General features: G+C 39.3%; 1 pseudogene; it reads left to right on the top strand.

Moving 5' to 3' along the window:
* The first annotated feature begins 1,368 nt into the window (after window positions 1-1,368).
* The window catches only part of LOC103738263, a 32,874-nt pseudogene continuing 14,828 nt past the window's right edge, over window positions 1,369-19,414 (top strand).

Below are 19,414 nucleotides of genomic sequence, written 5' to 3'. Positions count from 1 at the left end.
ATGCCCTCTTGACATCTAAGGGTACAACATGTATGTGGTGCACACTTATTTATGCAGGTAAAACATTCATACAGACAAAAATTTTTTTAAAAAGAGGACAAGTGACTTATTAGAGGGGTTTCATTGTTCCCTGGGTCCTGGTTGGCCCTGGAGAACAAGAGCCTAAATATTCAGCCTGCTCTTTGACTTTTTTGTCCTCAGTGGTGTAGGCTTCCAGGATTTGGTTGTACCCTTGAAATTTTAATTCCTGTGTAACATTTACATAAAGCATAGACTAAATAACCCAAACAGTTCTTTTGTTATGACTCAGTTTTCTCAAGAGCTTAAAATTAACAAAGTTAGTGAAAACATAAAGCATACATCCTTATTCTTTTTAAGTCAGTTCTTGCAAATGTTACCATCAATAGTACAGGAGAACTCTTAGTCCTGAATGCTTCTTGCATGGTTGCCATTCTCAGGCAGCTTTCCTGGAAGGCTGTGTCTCACCCTCCCCACCCTGACTGGCCCCTCTGGTATGACTCAATTCCAATCACAAGGCATTTCTTGGACCTGGACCTGTGTCCTACATGACTAAACTGCTTTTCCAAAGCCCTCTTTGTAGTGGGGAAACCCACCTTGCACCTGGCCAAGATGACCCAACCTCAACCCCAAACCCTTTCCTCCTCCTGAAAGAAGGAAAATATAAAAACTCTAAGTCTGAAAGGGAGGGTGCACTAACTTCCAAAGGGTCCCATACTGGGTTAAGTAAACCTTAGGTAAACCTCAGATCCAAACTAATACCCAACACAGAAACTGTATAAAACTCCCAACCCAGAAACTGTGTTATCTGGGAAAACAAATATTTTTCTCAGGTCACCAACAGGCAAATACTGTTGTCAATGAATGTTCACAGAAAAACCATGCATCTTCAAACTGAACCTTCTGCAAGGCTGATCAGCTGATTAGAACTTCAAAGATTGTGGAGAGTTTGGAATGTTGCAGGTTCAGAGCCTAATTACAATTATCTTGGGCCATCTTTATCCCCCTAAATAGCCACTCCTTGGCACGTGTATAATAATCTAACTTCCTGTGATTAAAAAAACCTTTTGGAATGTATTAACAAAACCCTAGCTTCCACCAACCAAAAGGCTGTCATTGGATAGCATCTGAGCCTATAGCTGAGATCTCTTTTCTGCTATAACTACCTACTTAATGTTTCCACCAATATATTTGAAGAGTACCTTATCTTTTTTTCTGTTACTAAAATCTTCATGAAATACCTTCCATGTTGCAACATGGAATTTGGAATGACCTAAATCTGTGTCTGGGTCACAGTCACTCATATTTGGCTCTAGGATAAACTTTTATTCTCTTTGAGGTGAGAGCTGTGATTTTGTGTCAACAGTTATAGCACCACAACAAGGGACCCTGAAAATGATTTACTTTTCACCAAGGGAATGATCTGTATGGAAGTGAGGTGCTAGTTAGACCCATTGAGTCCACGCCATTTGGTGTTATTTCCTCAAGTGAATTGTGGTGAGTTCTTCTCGAGGCTTGGTTTGGTTGATGATTCATTTGTTTATTTTCAGCTGGTTGTTAAAGGATCCTATTTGGTAGATACATTTTAAGTTTTGGTTTGCTCTCAAAGTGTTTGGTTTAAAGTAGATTTTGTATGCTTTGAAAGCATTTTGGTTTCATGATTCAATTTTCTTTTTTTCCTTTTTGGGCATTGCTTTTAGACCTCTGAAGGCATGTTGGATTCTGACAGTTTGTTACACTTGCTAGGAATCTTATTTTTTATTCTTTTTCTTTTTATATGGACACTTCTCTAATATCTAATTTAAGTCATGGAGAAACGTTCGGAGAAAACTATTCAGATATTTTATACTGCAGCTGGTTCTAGGTTTGACTAGTGTGTTAATTCAACTTACAGTTGTAGAAAAATAAAAAATAAAAATCTAACGGTAAATTCCCCTCAATGGGGAGCATTAGCTACCTTTAAATTGATTTATTTTGCATATTTAACTAGAAGTCCTAGGCAATAAAAATTTAAAAATAGGCAGCCTGCTTTAATTAGAATGTAAAATCATATGAAAAAGAAATTATAAAATTGGTAATTTACAGTAATTAATAAGAGCTAAAAAAAACTACTTGTGCCTTAAAAGGAGATATTAAAAATAAGAAATTAATTTAAAAATATTTTAGGGGTCATATCAGAATTAAAGATAGATTCTGAGATGAACCCCTGTTCTTGTGCCTTTCTCTGATCTTGCCCTTCATTCTTTATCTCCTAACAGAGAAAAATTCTATAGGCAAATAGATTATAGTCATTTTAAGATAAAACTATGAGAAAGGGAGAAAGAGAGAGAGACAGAAATCCCATGCTGTGTTAAAACTTTCCAGTTATAAAGTGTACTTTGCCTTGGGAAGCTTCTTATGAGCAGCCTACTGTATTGATTTTTTTAAATTTGTTTTGATTTTGTTATGGAAATATTCTTCAAACAGCTGAGACCTCAAGCATTCACCCAGGAGAGTGTCAGAAAGCTCATTTATTCTCTCTCATGCACAAGGTTCCAGAAGTAGCAACTAATACTTTTAGATTTTCTGGGCTTTGAACAGAAGTACAAATGGGTTTAAAGAGGCAATTTTACATTGTCATATTATGACTGACACCTGGGCCCTCTGTCTCTTTTCATGATGGGCTATGCTACCTCAGGAAAATGTCTTCTTGAGTTCACTTGATCATCATAGCTTACAAAGTAGATATCCCAGGAGTGGGTCAGGATATCTACCACCTTTTTTTATATCCATAGCTAGGCCAGGATAATTGGACTAGGAACTTGTCCAACAATCATTGCAGTTTACATAAACAGACATTACTAGAAATTTGGATATCTGTCATATTGATCTACACTTTCCTTGGACTAATTGGACCAGATGTCTCTTTAAATCCTTTGGATAGCTTTCTATTTTCTTAGTTTCACATCTTTATGAATAGTTAGACACAGTGAGAGCTTCAAGATATTACAGATTAATAAAATATCTCAGGGTAGTCACGATATCATAGAGCAATAAAGCTGAGTAGAAAAGCCTCCTAGGGTTGCATGTCAAGGCATTCACCTAGTCAGTGAAACAAAAGGAGGCTACAAAATCATCTAAGCATGAAAGAAAATTATATTAGAATACAGAAAGTTATGACTATAACTTTTCCTTGTCAGTTTTAAATATCTCTTACTTTTTCTTGGACAGTTTCATAATGTATCTGGTAAGTAAATAGGAGGCAGGAGAGATGGAAAACTGACCTCAAGAGCTAAGTAGATTTATTAGAGAATAAACCCGAGAGGGCCCTCCTCACAGCCCAGGTTGAGGAGGAGAGCAACCTCCCTTATAAATTCACAGTTTTTATATATTTTTCCCTTCTGGAAGGGGGAAGGCATTTGGGATAGGAGTTTGGTCATCTCAGGAAGGTTCAGGGTAGGTTTCTCCATTATGGGGAAGGTCAGTCATGCAGAGCTCTGGTCCAGGGAGTACCCAGTGATTGGGATTGAGTCATACCAGAGGGGCCAGTGTGTGTGGAGAGGGTGCGATTGTGGGACACAGCCTTCCAGGGAATCCCACAAGGAGGGACAATTAATCATGCAACCATGGGAGGAACATTCAAGACTTAAGATTTCTCCTTCATTTCTGACTCTTAAAGGGATATAAATAGGTATTGTCATATCTGACTGCTTCCTGCTGACTGATGGGGTGAAACCTGTTGTGCGTATCCCTCAAGAGGAAGATGGTTTTTATGTGGTCCCCAGCAGCAGCTTGAAAATGTGCTGTGACCCTATAAATCCAGAATTTCTGTAATAGACTTGAAAACATGGTGAAAGGTTGAGCAGCAGGAAAACTACAGGTGCATTTCAAGGGAGAAGTGTTGGAGAAGGACGTGGTGGTTGAAAGCAGACATAGGAGTTATACCAAATAGAATGAAGCAAGAAGGGAGAGCTGCTGTCTGGAGGCCTGAGTCACCTGACTGGACAGATAGATTAGGGGTCATGAGGACTCAGGTGGCAGCTCCTCCCTGGATCTGTAGGAGGAGTTTTCCTAATGGAAAAGAGTCCTTTTGAAGCTGCAGTTCTAGGCCCTACAGGAGGTCTAGTTAGGATTGGTGACAGAAGGGAAAGGGAAGTGGTAGTGAGAGGACAGTAGGGGTTTCTGAAGCCCCCTAGAGAGGCAGGAGCAGGCCACTAGAGAGAGACTATAGATCTGTTCCCAGGGTGTGGGGGAGGTCCCCAGAGCACAAAGACAGAGCACAAAAGGAGGAGGAATTTTGGGTGTGAGTGAAACTTTGAAAGATTTCCTGAAGCCAAAGTTACTCCACTAATGAAAGGAATCAGCAGAAACTAGGGAACTTGGGAAGGGGTACTAGGCAATTCCCTAGTTTTTATTTCTTTACAGTATTGACCATTATAAATAACTACATAGTACTGAATGACCTAATTGTCATTCTCTGAATTAAGAATCTGAATTAAGGATTAAGAATGAATGAGTTAATTTATTATCTGTAAGTATGACTGAATTCATAGCTGACACTTGGAAATGCCTTTACAAAACAATATATCCACTCAAGAAATTTAATTTAGGATGACAGCCTGATGGACTAGCTTCAATGTCAACCATAAACAAGATGGTAGACACTATCCAAATAATCCTGGGTTCCAGAGCCTTGTCTTTCTGGACAGGGGGCCAAGGGATCTTGGCCTCCACATTCCAGTAGGTATAAAGGGGGGGAGCACCTTGTGGGGGTGAAAAGGACTAAACTGGGGAGAGGGCATCTCCCTGGAGGGCAGTTACACTTCTAATCTCCTGATCAATGTAAATTTGGGTGGTCCAATTTTCAAATTTCTTTTGGATATGACATTGTCTATCGACACAATTCCTGTGATAATCCACTTTTTGGGGTACAAAGTTTAAGATATTTAATAACTTCTTCCAAGAGTGCTAATGTAGATGTTTCCTGCCAAGGTTCATTCAGCTCCACAGGCAACCACACAGCAATAGATCTCTTTAGGATTAAAAGTTTGAAATTATGCCCTTCTCAATGAGAGTGATCAATACATTGTTGCAGTTTACAATTTGTACAAGAAATGTGATACAATAATTCTGTTTTGTTGTAATGACAATATTACCAGATTAAAATAAGGGTTTAATATATATGCTTTTGTTACAGAAAAATCAGAGACCAAAAGCGGAAGTCAGATGAGGAGAGGAAGTTTAATAATTTTACGTTAGCAGGACTGACCCCACGAATAAAATGAGTCAGACCCCTTGTTCAAGTTTCGGAGGGCTTTTATACTCATGTGTGTGGGAAATGCAAACAAAAGACAAAATAGCTCTGTGCCTCCAAAGAACCTGTTTCTTTCGAGGGGCTGGGCCTGCTGCAGAGAATTGACTGTGGAGAGCTAGATGCTGAGGGAGGGATTTTCTGCACTGTCTCAGACAGGAGCCCTGAGCTGCACCAGGGCGTACAAGAATGGAATGTCCTGGCATTTACTGACCTAGGGTGAGACTGTGGGCCCACAGGGCATGATGAAAGCTAGTGGCGACTCTGGGTGGGCTGCAGGAGCGATCTGGAATGGCGGGCTCTGAGCCATGGTGCAGAGTTGGGCACCAGGTGTTCATTTCTTTGTGAGTCACTCTCACCACCAACAGTATAAACTATAATAAATTCACATAAAGATATGTTATATATGGTTTGTCTGATAGCACAAGAGGCCCCGAGAGAACTCGGGCGACAAGCTAATAGGTGACAAGTAAAAGGTACATGTGATAATTAAGCAAGGTAACATATGGTCACAAAGGTTACAGGAATGCGAAAACGTTGGAAAACAAAGACTTCCATCCTGGGCAACCACAGGGGACAGGATGGGGGGACTCCTGCTCACCGCCCCCCCATACCTCTCTCTTAAGGGTTTTCCCTGCTTCTAAGTTCTTAATTACCATCGCATTGCGAAAGCTTTCCGTTTCCATATTACTTTTAAATAAAATCTCTACATAAGAGTAACATTTAAGTAAATATTTCCAGATGTGAACATGGCTTTTGATTAATCCTAATTTAAAAACAGAATCCTGTATTGGACCAAAATCCATGCATAGTATTGGGGGTCTGAACCTCCACTGGGCCAATTTCATGGCATTATTGCTATGGAGGACAAAATGGTATGTATAATTATATTGAGTAGTGGAGATTTCCTGTGCTATAACTGTACTTTTATCATTCATCAATTCCCTATGAGAGCCCCAATCTATAACTTCCTGGCCAGCAATGACTTTATTTGGGGGATGTGAAGTGACACAGTCTGGCCATTTTAATAATTCATCAGACAGTCCATTTATCCACAGTGTGTGTGGGGGGGTGTCTGTTAGGAACATAAGTGGCATTTATATTGGCTCCAAGCTCAGACCTCCCATTTTGTTACTAATCACAATGTGGGTCTATTATTATTAGGGGGGGTTGCATAAGCCAGCCATGTTTGTAATCCAGGTCTGTAACAAAAATGAATAACTAGATGCAACACATAAAGGAGGATGTGATGATAGTTCCGTGAAGTTATAATCAATTTGTGCATCTGGGCCTTCTGATTAAGTAGAGATCTGGGAAATATGCAGTAGGATTTAAATACACTGATGGGAGTGGATCAAATCAGGTGGCAGGGTATGAAAGAGCCAGCTGATGTTTATGGACCCAAAATTTAATTGCATGTGTCCCCTCTACAGCACTGCTAATCATTGCCAGAGCAGGGAGGGGAGAAGGGAGTGGGGCTGGAACCAAAGTGGGGGGTGGGGTGCAACCAGTGATAGAGGATAGATAGGGAGGTGAGGAAGGGAGGAGCTGGAGAGTTTAAAGGGGCTGGGATCCAATCGTGAGGGGTAAGTTCAGAATAGCCCTATGAGAGTAGAGGAGAAAAGCTTGGACGTAGGGAACCTCCGATTATTCTTTGTATGAAATTATCAAAGTCTGATAAGACTTTGGATCAAAAGTGACAAATTCAGACCGCCAATTACCATTATATGATTTGCATTTTGTTCAGAAGAAGGTCAACAGATGATAAAATGTCATTCCTTTAAAAACAGAGGCCCAAGACTGAATTTTTTAAGATACAAGTAAGTGTGTGTTGCCAGGGACCTTGGAAATTTGTGACCCCATTCTTCAGGATAGGAATGCTGAAGAAAAATTTTGAGGACTAAAGGATTGAATGAGAGATGAGGCCAATAGGCCATTTATCACATCATCCACTGGGTTGTCTCCCAAAGTGGGACTCTGGGGGATCTCTGAGATCTGAGGTATGAAATGTACAAACTGTCCTTCCTAGTATTATAGAAATAGAAGCACATATCAGATGCTAAGAACTGTTGAAATGTGATGGTAATTAAGAACTCTGGAATAGGGAAGTGAATAGGAAGCTTCCCCTGCCCCCTGTGTCATGCAGGGTAGAAATCTTTGTTTTCCAAAGCTATCACATTCCTATATAGAAATCTTTGTTCCCCAAGGCTTTCACATCTCTGTAATCTTTGCATTTCTATTACATTTGCAACCCTATGTTATCTTACTTAATTGTCAGGTATATGCTACATACCGTTTGCTTGCATTCCTCATGAGTATAAAAACCTTCCAAAACTTGAACAAGGGGTCTGACTCCTTTTATTCACGGGGTCAGTCCTGCTAGCATCAAATTCAACTTCCTCTCCTCACCTGACATCAGCTGTTGGTCTCTGATTTTTCCATATCACTAGGGGGTGTCACCTAGGTGAACAGGGGTTTCTTACCCTGTAGTTGGGCAAGGATGGCTGGTGTTAGGTGGAAGGGACTGGTAAAGTGCTCTGCTCTGGAGGTTGGAGAGACAGAAAGTCATGGAGGCAAGACAAAAATGGGGATGGGGTTTGGCAACAGGTTTCCTGGACCAGTCAATAAGATCCTGCCTCAGGGCCAAGGCCCCTGGTTGCTTTCCAGCTACTGCTCAGTCAAAGTAGGCATGAGGGACTATCCAAGTCCTGAATGCCAGGAATGGAAATGGCAGGAAAGGGTGGACAAGGAAAGACTGAGAAGGAGGAAGAGGGGAGGGAGCAAGAGATCAGCCAGGGGCCCAGCCTTGCTGAGAACTCTCTCCTCTGTTTTGGTAACAAATTTAAGTGAATAGAAAGTAGGAGAGACAGAAAACTGACCTCAACAGATTTATTAGAGAATAAACGAGAGGGACCATCCTCTGTCTGGGACCTGGAGAAGAACAATTTCTCTTACAGATTCAGTATTTATATATTTGTCTCTTCAGTGAGGGGGAAAGGGTTTAGGGTAGGAGCTGGGTCAGCTCAGGCAGGTGTGGGTTTCCCCACTATGGGGAGGGTCAGTCATGCAGGATACAGGTCCAAGGAATGCCCAGTGACTGAAATTGAGTAATATCAGGGGGAGCCATTTGGGGGAGGGATTGTGAGACACAGTCTTCCAGGAAAGCCCCAAGGATGGGTCAATCAATCATGAAGCCATGGGAGGAACATTCAAGACCTAATATTTCTCTTTCAACATCTGTCCCCACCTTCCCCTTCCCACTCCTCCAAGAGAACTCCAACATATCCCTACCTTCATCTCCTTTTGTTTTGTTTTGTGAGCTACTGAGTCCAGATAGTGCTCCCTGTTGGAATGTTGACTGCTTTTGTTCACTTGGGTCTTGTACAGGTCTTATGCATGTAACCATAGATACACTGAATTCATGAGTGCAATGGCCATATCACATGCAGAAGACAACATTTCACATCCTCCATCCTTTAGCTCTTACATTCTTTCTTCCACCTCATCCATGATATTCCCTGAGCCTTGATATGGTTGATACAGATGTCTCATTTAGCGATGAGCACTCAAAAGTCACTTATTGTCAGCACTTTGACTAGTTGTGGGTGTCTAAGTTTACTGTGTCCCACTGCAGAAAGAAGTTTCTCTGACCAAGGTTGAAAGCAGAACTAATCTATGAGGTATAAACATAATTATAAGGCAGTTTGACAACATGTCTATTTAGCAAAACAACAGTAGTAGATTCCCCCCCACACACATAGGGCTTATGAATTCTCTATGGACTTTTGACCAGGCTTATAGTAGTAGGCCTGAATTCTGTCCTGTGAAGAAAGCCTCAGATCCAACCAGAAAACACTTAGTTGCTACCATAACCTTCATGCCACTATTGTACTAGTGAGTATATTTTTCTTGGAAGGTCCATATTGTAGTGTTTAGGGTCCATCAACAGGCAATACAAGGGATGACTTCCTGCTCAGTGGCCTACATAGCATTTTCATGCAGTATTAAAGCTCTCCAGCAGGGAACAAGTTTTCAAGTCATTTCCACCTTGATTTCTCTGTTTTATAACCAAAGTGTCTTTGAGCAGCCAACTTTTGAAGGCTCAATCCCAGCATCACTTAGGAGAAAATGAACTGCACGAACATCAAGCAATGTGACATAATAGCTACAAAAAGCTGCAAAACTAATATATAAGGTACTATGAAGTTAAACATATTTTATGGTCAATGTGGAAATAGGAACGCAATAGAATAAAGGCAATTAGGAGAGAAAAAGCAAAAAGCAGGAGTAACATTAAATAAATACAAGGAAAAAGAAGGAGAGAAGATGGCAATACTATGGAGAGAAAGAAAAGGTTAGAGATACATTTTTTTTTGGAGACAGGGTCTCACTGTGTAGCTCCGGCTGTCTTGGAACTGGCCATGTAGGCCACATTGGCCTCAGTGTCACATAGATCCACTTGCCTCTGCCTCCTGAGTGCTGAGATTGAAGGTACACACTGCCATACCTGATTTAGATATAATGTTTTAAAAGTAAACAAAATCATTATCCCAATGATGAGAATGTTTGAAAGCAAAACTAGAGAAATAAAAGAAGAAAAAAATTATATAAACATGAGACTGAAAAACCCAGTAAGTTCAGAATTGCTAATGAAAGTATAGTAGAAAAAATAAAAGCAGAAACAGTGGGGGGGGAGAGAGAGAGAGAGAGAGAGAGAGCGAGAGAGAGAGAGAGAGAGAGAGAGAGAGAGAGAGAGAGAGAGAGAGAGAGAGAGAGAGAGAGACATTGCCCAATAACGAAAATGTGGCTAAACAAAATGAGCTGAATGCATGGCTGGGGAAAAAAGAAGACATAAGTGAAAATATTTTGAGAGGTAAAAAATAAGAAATATTAAAAACGATGAAAAGAAAAAATTGAAATGTTGGAGCAGCTTCTCTCTGGGAGACTGCCAAGTTGTGTTCATGGGGGGTAGGGTTACCAGAACTTCTGATGCCTTGTCTTTCCTGTGGTTTTTGCTGGTTGCCAAGCCTGTGTTGGACAAGTATCCAATGCCTGCCAGAGTGATTTTCACTTCAGTAGCTTTCGTTCTTTGTATTCTGGGAGCCTCTGCTGGCCAAAACTAACTTTGCAGTCTGCAGCACAACGTTTCTTCTATATCATATTGGTTCCTTCTCCAGAAGCCCATTCATCTTATATAAACTACACCCACCAAACCAGTGAACACCACCCCAAAACACAGCTTTTCCTGATCTTTTTGGAAGACCTTTAGAGTATTCTCCATTAGGTAAAAGAGTAATACAAAACACAGTCATTTACGTCACTGAAGTAGAGGAACCAAGTGAGCCCAAAATACGGCCTCTATGAGCCCAAAATAGTTGGATCTATGAGTTACATTCTGTGGCGTGCTGAGCCACAAGCTAAGTCAGGGTAAGGCAAGTGTGGCCCTTATCCTAGGCATAAACTTGGGAAGGTTTAAAACAAAATAAAAAAACTGAGTAACCAAGATAAATAGTATTTTACTGTACTTTTCTTTCTTATTCTTTGACAGTTTCATACTTGAGTTTTTACTCTTCATCGCCCCCTTATTTCTCACCACTGAAACTCTTCTTATTTGGAGCAAGTCCTCTTCCTTCTTTGATGTTTTTCTTTTTTTTATTCAATGAGTTTAATTACGTTTGCTTGTGTGAGCATAAGTGGAGGGTTGTTGGACAGTTTATAAATGGCTATACCACTAAAACAGTGGTTTTCTCTCCCTCAGCATCCATTAACTGCCCTCACCCAGAGATGCAGCCTGGTGAGCCCACCACCCATCATGGTGAAGTGGTGGCAGTTCCAATCTTTTGTAGGTCTTGTAATGTAACCATAATGTCAGTGAATTCATGAGTACAATGGCTGTATGGTGTTCAAAAGACACTTTCTCAGCACTCCTTCCCAACCTCTGGCTCTTACATTCTTTCTACCCCTCTTCCATGATGTTCCTTAAATCTTGGAGGTAGTGATACAGATGTCCTTTTTTATGGCTGAGCACTTCACAGTCACTTATTCTTTTCACTTTGACCAGTTCCGAGTCTCTGCATTAACCTCTACCCACACAGAAAGGTTTTCTGATGAAGGCTGAAAACAGAACTAATCTATAAAAATAAACCTAAATATTCAGAAGGCAGTTAGATACTAAGTCCATTTAGAAAACAACAGAAGGAAGTTCTTCCCCAGAGCTTATGACCTCCCCAGCCATAAACTACTGACAAGATTAAAGTACAGCCATGTATTTCCTCCTGTGAAGCATCAGAAAGTCTTTGGCTGCCCCCCATATTAGTCATGGCACTGTTGACTGGTGGGCTTATCAGCAGCTGGCTCAGATTGCTGGTGACTTTTCTCTCAGCAGCTTTCATAGGACCTTCTGTCACAATGAAATCTAGCCAGCAGGAAGAAAACTTCTAGCTCAAATTCAGATTGATTTCTCGACATTCTACAACCCAAATGTGTGGTATTTTCAGTGATAGGGTCTAATGATCTAGTTCTGAGGGGCAACCCAGGGCAACAGAAATAACCTGTACAACTATTCTGACTGAGATAACACAGGCATATAAAAATAAATGTCACATGCTCTCCCTCATATGTGAATCCTAGCTTTGAATCTATAACTTTGTATTCAAATTGGAATACCTATAGAAGCCAGAAAACTAGAAAGAGGAAGGGGGTAGTAGAACATTAGTACTATATAAAGAATGAAGGGAAATTTGAAGAGTTGAAAAAGCAGGCAGGGGATGGGAATAGGAAAGATGAGTGGGTAAAGGGGAAAGCTGTCTAAAAATAAAGGGGGTATGAAAGACCCATATGGAAACCTATTATCTTGTAATAAAAATTGAAAATATAATTTATACCAAAAAAATTGAAGGAAGATACCCGGCATGAACACAAAAAGTTGTTCCTGCAAATTGTAGGATATTAAATAAAACCCCAAATACCTGGGGAAAGATAGCTCCTTATCAGTTGTTGGTCAAGGAGGCCCCAGAAGTCCCCAAAACAATAGGGCCTTTTGTCATCCACTTGGTTGCCCACCAGAACTAGATAAGACCCTATTGCTAAAGGTACCACACACCTTGGATGCATGATATAGAGAAATCAAGTTTTAACTGAGTTTTAAATGTCCACATTGGTTAACTTTCACAGTCTTGGAATATGCTATGCAAATGTGATGGATAAGAAAAGAAATCAATGGTCTTTTGCAGCTCTGAATCCTACAGTCTGTGAGACCAATTTGCCAAGCAAGATGTGATCACATGTGCAATGGTGACATTATGAGTTTATCTAATTGTCCTCTGTGCCACATGAGGGAATACATGCCTGCTATGGTAAATTTGATTTTTTAAAAAATGGTTAGGAAGATCATTAGGCTGGGGGGGGGGAGGCTGCATATTGTTGTTTAGCTGAACTGACATAGCATCAAGCTGCCTTCTAAATATTTAAATTCATAACCATAGGTAAACACCACTCTCTTCCTTAATCAGAGAAGTGAACAATGGTGAACGCAGAAAGGTTGCATAGGGTGCTGAGAATAAAAGATGAATAACTGCCCAGCCTTAACAAGACATTTATATCACCCCCTCTAGGCTCAGGAAACATTGCAAAAGAGGAGGTGGAGAGAATGTAAGAGCCAGAAGATATGGAGGGAGAGGCACTGTGAAATGTCATCTTTTGGGTAAGACGTAGCCATTGCAATCATGAACTCACTGCAGCTGTAGATGCCTGCACTGGATCTGCATAAGAATGGCCCCATAAACAGGTATGGATAGAACAGGGTCTCAGGTGGACCTATCCCTCACTGTTGAATTATATACTTATGATAAATTCAGGGAGAGTGAAAATCACTGACTTCATTCTGTATCAATTGATGAGCCCATCAGGCTCCATAAGATAGCTTCCAATCCAGTGATCATACAGATGATCCTGAATAAATCAAATGGGTCACAAAATAAACCCAAAAGTCATGAATCTAAGAAGAACTGATAGGAATGAGAGATTTTGATAGAGATAGGAGGGAGGTGCATTGGGGATAATCAGAATATGTTATATGAAATTGTCAAACAACAAAATTAATAAAAAAATGATAAAAGTTAATTATTTATTTATTTTGGATATGTATATTTGTGAGTGTGTGAGGGCCACAATACACATGTAGAAGTCAGGAAAGTACTTGTGGGTATCAGCTCTCTCCTTTCATCATGTGGGTTCTGGGGAGTGAACTCAGGTCATCAATATATAGCCTTGTTATGTTGAGGTATGTTCATTCTATCCCTAGTCTCTCCAGGGATTTTATTATGGAGGGATATTGGATTTTGTCAAAGGCCTTTTCTACATCTCTTGAGATTGTCATACATTTCTGTTCTTGAGTCCATGTGTGTGTTAAATTATATTTGTTAATTTATGTATGTTGAACCACCTCTACAGTTTGTAAGTATTTCATTGAGAATGTTCACATTTATGTTCATTAGGGAGATTGTGCTATAATTTTCCTTTATCACTATGTCTTTATCTGGTTTTGGTGTCAAGATAAGACTGTCTTCATAAAAAAGAATTGCTTCTTCCCTGTATATTTTACAGATTATTTTGGCAAGTTTTGGTAATAGTTCTTATTTGAAGTTCTGGTAGACTTCTACAGTGAATTCCCCTGTTAATAGCTTTTTTGTTAATTTATTTGGGTGTTTTTTTAAAAAAAATTACTGCTTCAATTTTGTTATAGACCTGAGTAAATTATCCATATCATCTCAATTTAACTTTAGCAGGTCATATTCATCTAGAAATTCACACCTTTCTTTTAGATTTTCCAGTTAGGTACAGTATAAATTTTTAACACATTTCCTTGTTTTCTGAGTTTCTTTGGCATCTTTTGTAATGTCTCCTTTTCATCTCTACTTTTATTAACTTGGATCTTCTCTCTCTTTTGTTTAATTTGGCTGAGCATGTGCCACTTTTTCTCTTCAAAGGACAAATTATTCATTTCATTGATTCTTTGGATTGCTTTTTAAATTTCTATTTCATTAATTTCAGCACTGATTTTGATTATCTCTTCCAGTTTATCTACTGTTTGAGGATGTTGTTTGTTCCTTCTTACCAAGGTCTTAAGGTGCATCACTAAGTTATTAATTTGAGAGCTCTCAAATTCTTTGATGTAGGTGTTTGTTTCTATAAACTTTCCTCTAAGGACTGACTTTATTATGTCCCATAGATTTTGGTGTGTTGTGTTTTTAACTGCATATGATTCTAGAAATTTACATTTTTATCTTTTATTTCTTACTTGATCCAATAATCATTCAGCAGTATGTTATTTAGTCTCCATTGTAGGAATGACTTTTATAAAATGGACATAATCTGGACTATTGATTTGTAATTAACCTCAGCAAAACCATGTGCTCTTGTGTCTTGTGACCTAGATCAAGAAAAGGGGATCCTTTTTGGTACTCCACTCAAAAAGATAATGAAAGAATGTAGGTATGCTTGAGAATTGGCATATCAAAGTGCTGAAAGCAAGCACACCAATCTTCATTGCACACAGTGAAGACTTGAAAGGACACACAACCTTGGGTGAATGAGATATTCTAGAACTGGGGCTGAAAACGCAGGATGGTATGTTAAGATTGGGGTGGAACCAAGCTTATATTTCTCCACTTGAAGCTGGAGAAACCATTTTGAATAAAATCTTGGGTGGGGCCTGACTCAGAGACACAATTCCAGAGACAGAATTCCAGCAAGAGAGTTCTTTTCTTACCCAGAAACTATAAACTGAATTTTGGGGTGAAGGGCTCCCTTGTCTCTTTCTCTTTCCACATTTCCTTAACTTTCTCAACCTTTCTGTTCTACCACACAAAGCAAGAGAGCTTTCTGAAATTTCATTACATTAATCTGTTTCTTTTAAAAATTTTTAATTCATTTATTTTTATTTTTGTGTATGCTTGAATGCATGTACACCCATGTCATGAAACCCACAAAGGTCAGAAGAGGGCATTAACCCCTGGAACTGGAGTTATAGACAGTTGTCAGTCACAATGTGGGTGCTGGAAATTGAACCCGGGTCTTCTGAAAGAACAGCTGATGCTCTTAGCTCCTGAGACATCTCTCCAGCCAGACATTACTCTGTTTCTTAAAATTCCTAGTGATTTTCTATTGAATCAAGCACTGATCTAAACATCCTAACAAGATTTTATAGGTTTAGAATCTTATCCAATTCTTGAACTTTATTCAGAGTCATTACCCTGCCACCTGGATGTTTTATGTCATAGAGAACTTCCAAACTTTTCTTCTTTCAGGTCCTACACACATGCTCTTTCTCCTGTCTTGTAATTTTCCAGTCTCTGAGAATTCCTACTCATTCTCTCACACCTTACCTTAATGACCACTTTCTTATAGAATACTTTCATGTCTCTCCCAACCTAAAGTGGGTCCCCCATTACTCTCTCTTAGTGTTTTACATAAGTCTTCATTCAGAGTGATGTATTTAACTAATTTAAATTTATTTATTAGTTATTTAATCTATTTCTGTTATTAGACTGGATTTCATGAAGGTGACCATCATGACTGTTTTCTTTCTGTCTCACACCAGCACTTAGCTTTGGTATCTTGTGAGTGCTCAAAACATTATTGTTCAAACAATAAATGAATATGTGAATTATAAGAATCTACTGTAAAACATGGAGTTAGGGTTAAATTTAGAACTTAACTATAAAAGTGTAACTATAAAAGTCTGAGTCTGAAAATTTGATTACAATAGCAAAGGTCCTTTAACAGTCAAACGTTGGTTCAGTGTTTGTAGGGAAATAGTGTAAGAGTGTGAAGGACATAATGAAGCAAGCAATCTCCTCAGCAGAGGAATATGGAAATGAAGTTTTATGGTTTTGCCAGATTATGGTCAGTGTGGACTTGCTGGTAGAAAATGCAGAGCAGATGAAGCTCAGCCAAATGGGGCCAAAAGACGTCACTGTTGAGATCAATACAATAAATTCCAATAGTCTTGGCATACAGAGAACACTTTAAAATGTTGTTCCCTGAAGTGAATGTTGTTATCACGAAAGAGAAAAGATAACTAATGTAACTCATATGATCATGATTTATAGTCTGAAGATAAAAAAATAGGAAACTAAGGTTGGAAGAACTTAATAGGAGGTGGTCTGAAAATTGTACTCTACAAGTTTCTTTTCTGCTTGAAACAAGTAGGAGCAGGTGGAGAAGATTATAGAAGAAAAGCAATTCAGGAATGAAGCATTGAGATAGCCTGGGTTTTTGTCTATGAGTAAGGTAAGAGGGTTGCTAGAGGGAATAAAGGCTCCCTCTTTGACAAGGCTGGTGTGGGCTTAGGCATCCCAACACAGCTAATGCCCTTGTATATTTTAAAGGGAATGCAGGTGTGGTAGCTTTGGTTCATTGGTTTTATTACTGTAGGTTTTAGGCTACAGCCTAGACCCTGGCAACCCTGAAAAGATAGACTAGCCACTGATCTTCAATATGCTAATTAAATAGTGATAGTGAAAAGCAGAGAAAAAAGATTTACTTAATGTGGCCAAACTGGGATTAATTTTGTAACCTGCCGTTTTCCTGAAAGTCTTGATCAGTTCTAGTAGTTTTCTGGTAGAACTTTGGGCATCTTTTAGGTATAGTATCATATCATCTGCAAAAAGGAATAATTTGACCTCTTATTTTCCAATTAGTACTCCTTTAAGTTCCTTCCCTTGTCTTATTGCTCTAGCAAGAGTTTCAAGCACTATATTAAAAAGGAGTGGAGAGAGTGGACATCCCTGTCTGGTTCCTGATTTTAATGGGAATGCTTCCAGGTTCTTTTGTTTTGTTTTGTTTAAAGTAATGTTGGCTGTATGTTTGTTGTATATAGCCTTAATTATGTTGAGGTATGTTCCCTCCTGTGCAATTCCCTTTAGAACTTTTATCATGAATGCATGCTGAATTTTGTTGAAAGCCTTTTCTGCATCTATTGACATGACAATGTGGTTTTTGTCTTTGAGTCCATTCATATGATTGATGATGGTTATTGACTTGTGTATATTGAATCATCCTTGCATCTCTGGAATAAGGCCTACTTGATTATGGTGGATGATCTTTTTGATGTACATCTGTATGCAGTTTGCAAATATTTTGTTGAGAATTTTGCATCTATGCTCATTAAGGATATGGGTTTTCTTTTTTGGTTGTATCTTTACCTGGTTTTCATATTAGAGTGATCCTGGCTTCATAGAAGGAATTTTGGAGTTCTCCTTCTGTTTACATCATTTTGAGTAATTTAAGTAGTATTGGTTGGAAGTCTTCTTTAAATGTCTGGTAGAATTCTGCTGTAAATCCATATGGGACTGGGCTTTTTTTAGTTGGAATGTTTTGTATTACTGTTTTGATTTCCTTATATATTATGGTTCTGTTTAAACTGTTGCTTTCTTCTTGGTTTAACTTTGGTGATGCCCGTGAGTTTAGATATCCATCCATTTCTTTTAGGTTTTCAAATTTAATAGAATGTAGGTTTTTTAAAGTATTCCTAATAATGTTCTGGATCTTTTGGGTATCTGTTGTGATTTTCCCCATTTCACCTTTGATTTTGTTGATTTAGATTTGCTTTTTTTTTTGGTTAACTGGACGAAGGATCTATCTTGTTTAGCTTTTCAAAGAACCAGCTCTTAGATTCATTGATTCTTTGTATTGTTTTCGTTGTTTGTATTTCATTAATTTCTGCTTTGATTTTTATTATTTCTTCTCTTCTGCTGAGTTTGGGTTTCATTTTTTTCTTACCTTTCCAGTGTCTTGAGTTGCAATATTAAGTCATTTATTTGTGCTCATTCTGATTTTTTTAATGTAGGCACTTAGAGCTATAAACTTCCCTCTTAGGACAGCTTTTAAAGTGTCCCAGAGGTTTTGTTGTGTTGTATTGTCCTTATCATTGACTTCCAGGAATTCTTTTATTTCTTTCTTAATTTCTCCTTTGACCCATTCATCATTCAGGAGTGTGTTGTTTAATCTGCATGAGTTCCTGTAGTGACTAGGGCTTCTTCCAATGTTGATTTTAGGCATTATTGCACTGTGTCTGATAGAATGCATAGACTTATTTCAAATTTTTTGTATTTGTTGCATTTGTTTTGTGCCCCCAGTATGTCGTCAATTTTTGAGAAAGTTCCATGGGGCACTGTGGTGGTGCATGCCTGTAGTCCCAGCACTTGGGAGGCAGAGGCAGGCAGATCTCTGTGGGTTCAAGGCCAGGCTGGTCTACATGGTGAGTTCCGGGACCGCTGGGGCTACAGGGAGACCCTGCTTCAAAAAGACAAAAAAAAGAAAAGAAAGTGTATTCTTTGGTGCTTGGGGCTTGGGTGGACTATTCAGAAGATATTTGTTAGGTCCATTTGATGTATGATATCATTTAATTCAGACATCTCTCTGTTTATTCTTTGTTGGGTTGACCTGTCTAATGGAGACAGTGGGGTATACTGACACACCTGAGTTGAGGGAGCCTCAACTGGGGAATTTCCTCCATAGAACTGGCCTGTGGCCATGTCTGTGTGGCATCTTCTTGATTGTTGAGTGATGTGGAAAGGCCCAGCCCAGTGTGGGTGGTGCCACCCCTGGGCAGGTGGGCCTATGTTGCATAAGAAAGCAAGCTGAGCAGAGGCCAGGGGAGCAAGCCAGTAAGCAACATTCCTCCATGGCCTGTGCTCCTGATCCTGCCTCCAGGATCCTGCCCTGAGTTCCTACCTTGGACTCCCTGATGAGTTGTAACCCAGGAGATGTAAGATAAAATAAACTCTTTCCTCTCCAAGTAGGTATTGGTCAAAGTATTTTGTCACAGCAGTGGAGAAACAAACTAGGACAGAAATTGTAACCAGAGAGTGGGTTATTCCTGTGACAGACCTGACTTTGGTGTTTTTAGGAGGATTGTGGAAGTGTTCAGAACTTTGGGCTAGAAAAGCCATTGAGTGCTTAGAGTTTGTTGCTGTGGAGCTTGGAACAGTTATGCTGAAAGAGTTGTGAACAATGGAGGCATGGCTTGTGAAGCTTCAATGGGAAGCAGAGACTGTTAGGGCTGTTTGTGTGATATTTTGAATTGAGAATCTATGGGTTCTT

Source organism: Nannospalax galili, unplaced genomic scaffold (assembly GCF_000622305.1).
Source record: "Nannospalax galili isolate Female #2095 unplaced genomic scaffold, S.galili_v1.0 scaffold1599, whole genome shotgun sequence".
In the NCBI taxonomy this organism is placed as follows: Eukaryota; Metazoa; Chordata; class Mammalia; order Rodentia; family Spalacidae; genus Nannospalax; species Nannospalax galili.
Note: the sequence above shows the minus strand (reverse complement) of the source record. Positions and strands in the feature narration are given on the sequence as shown.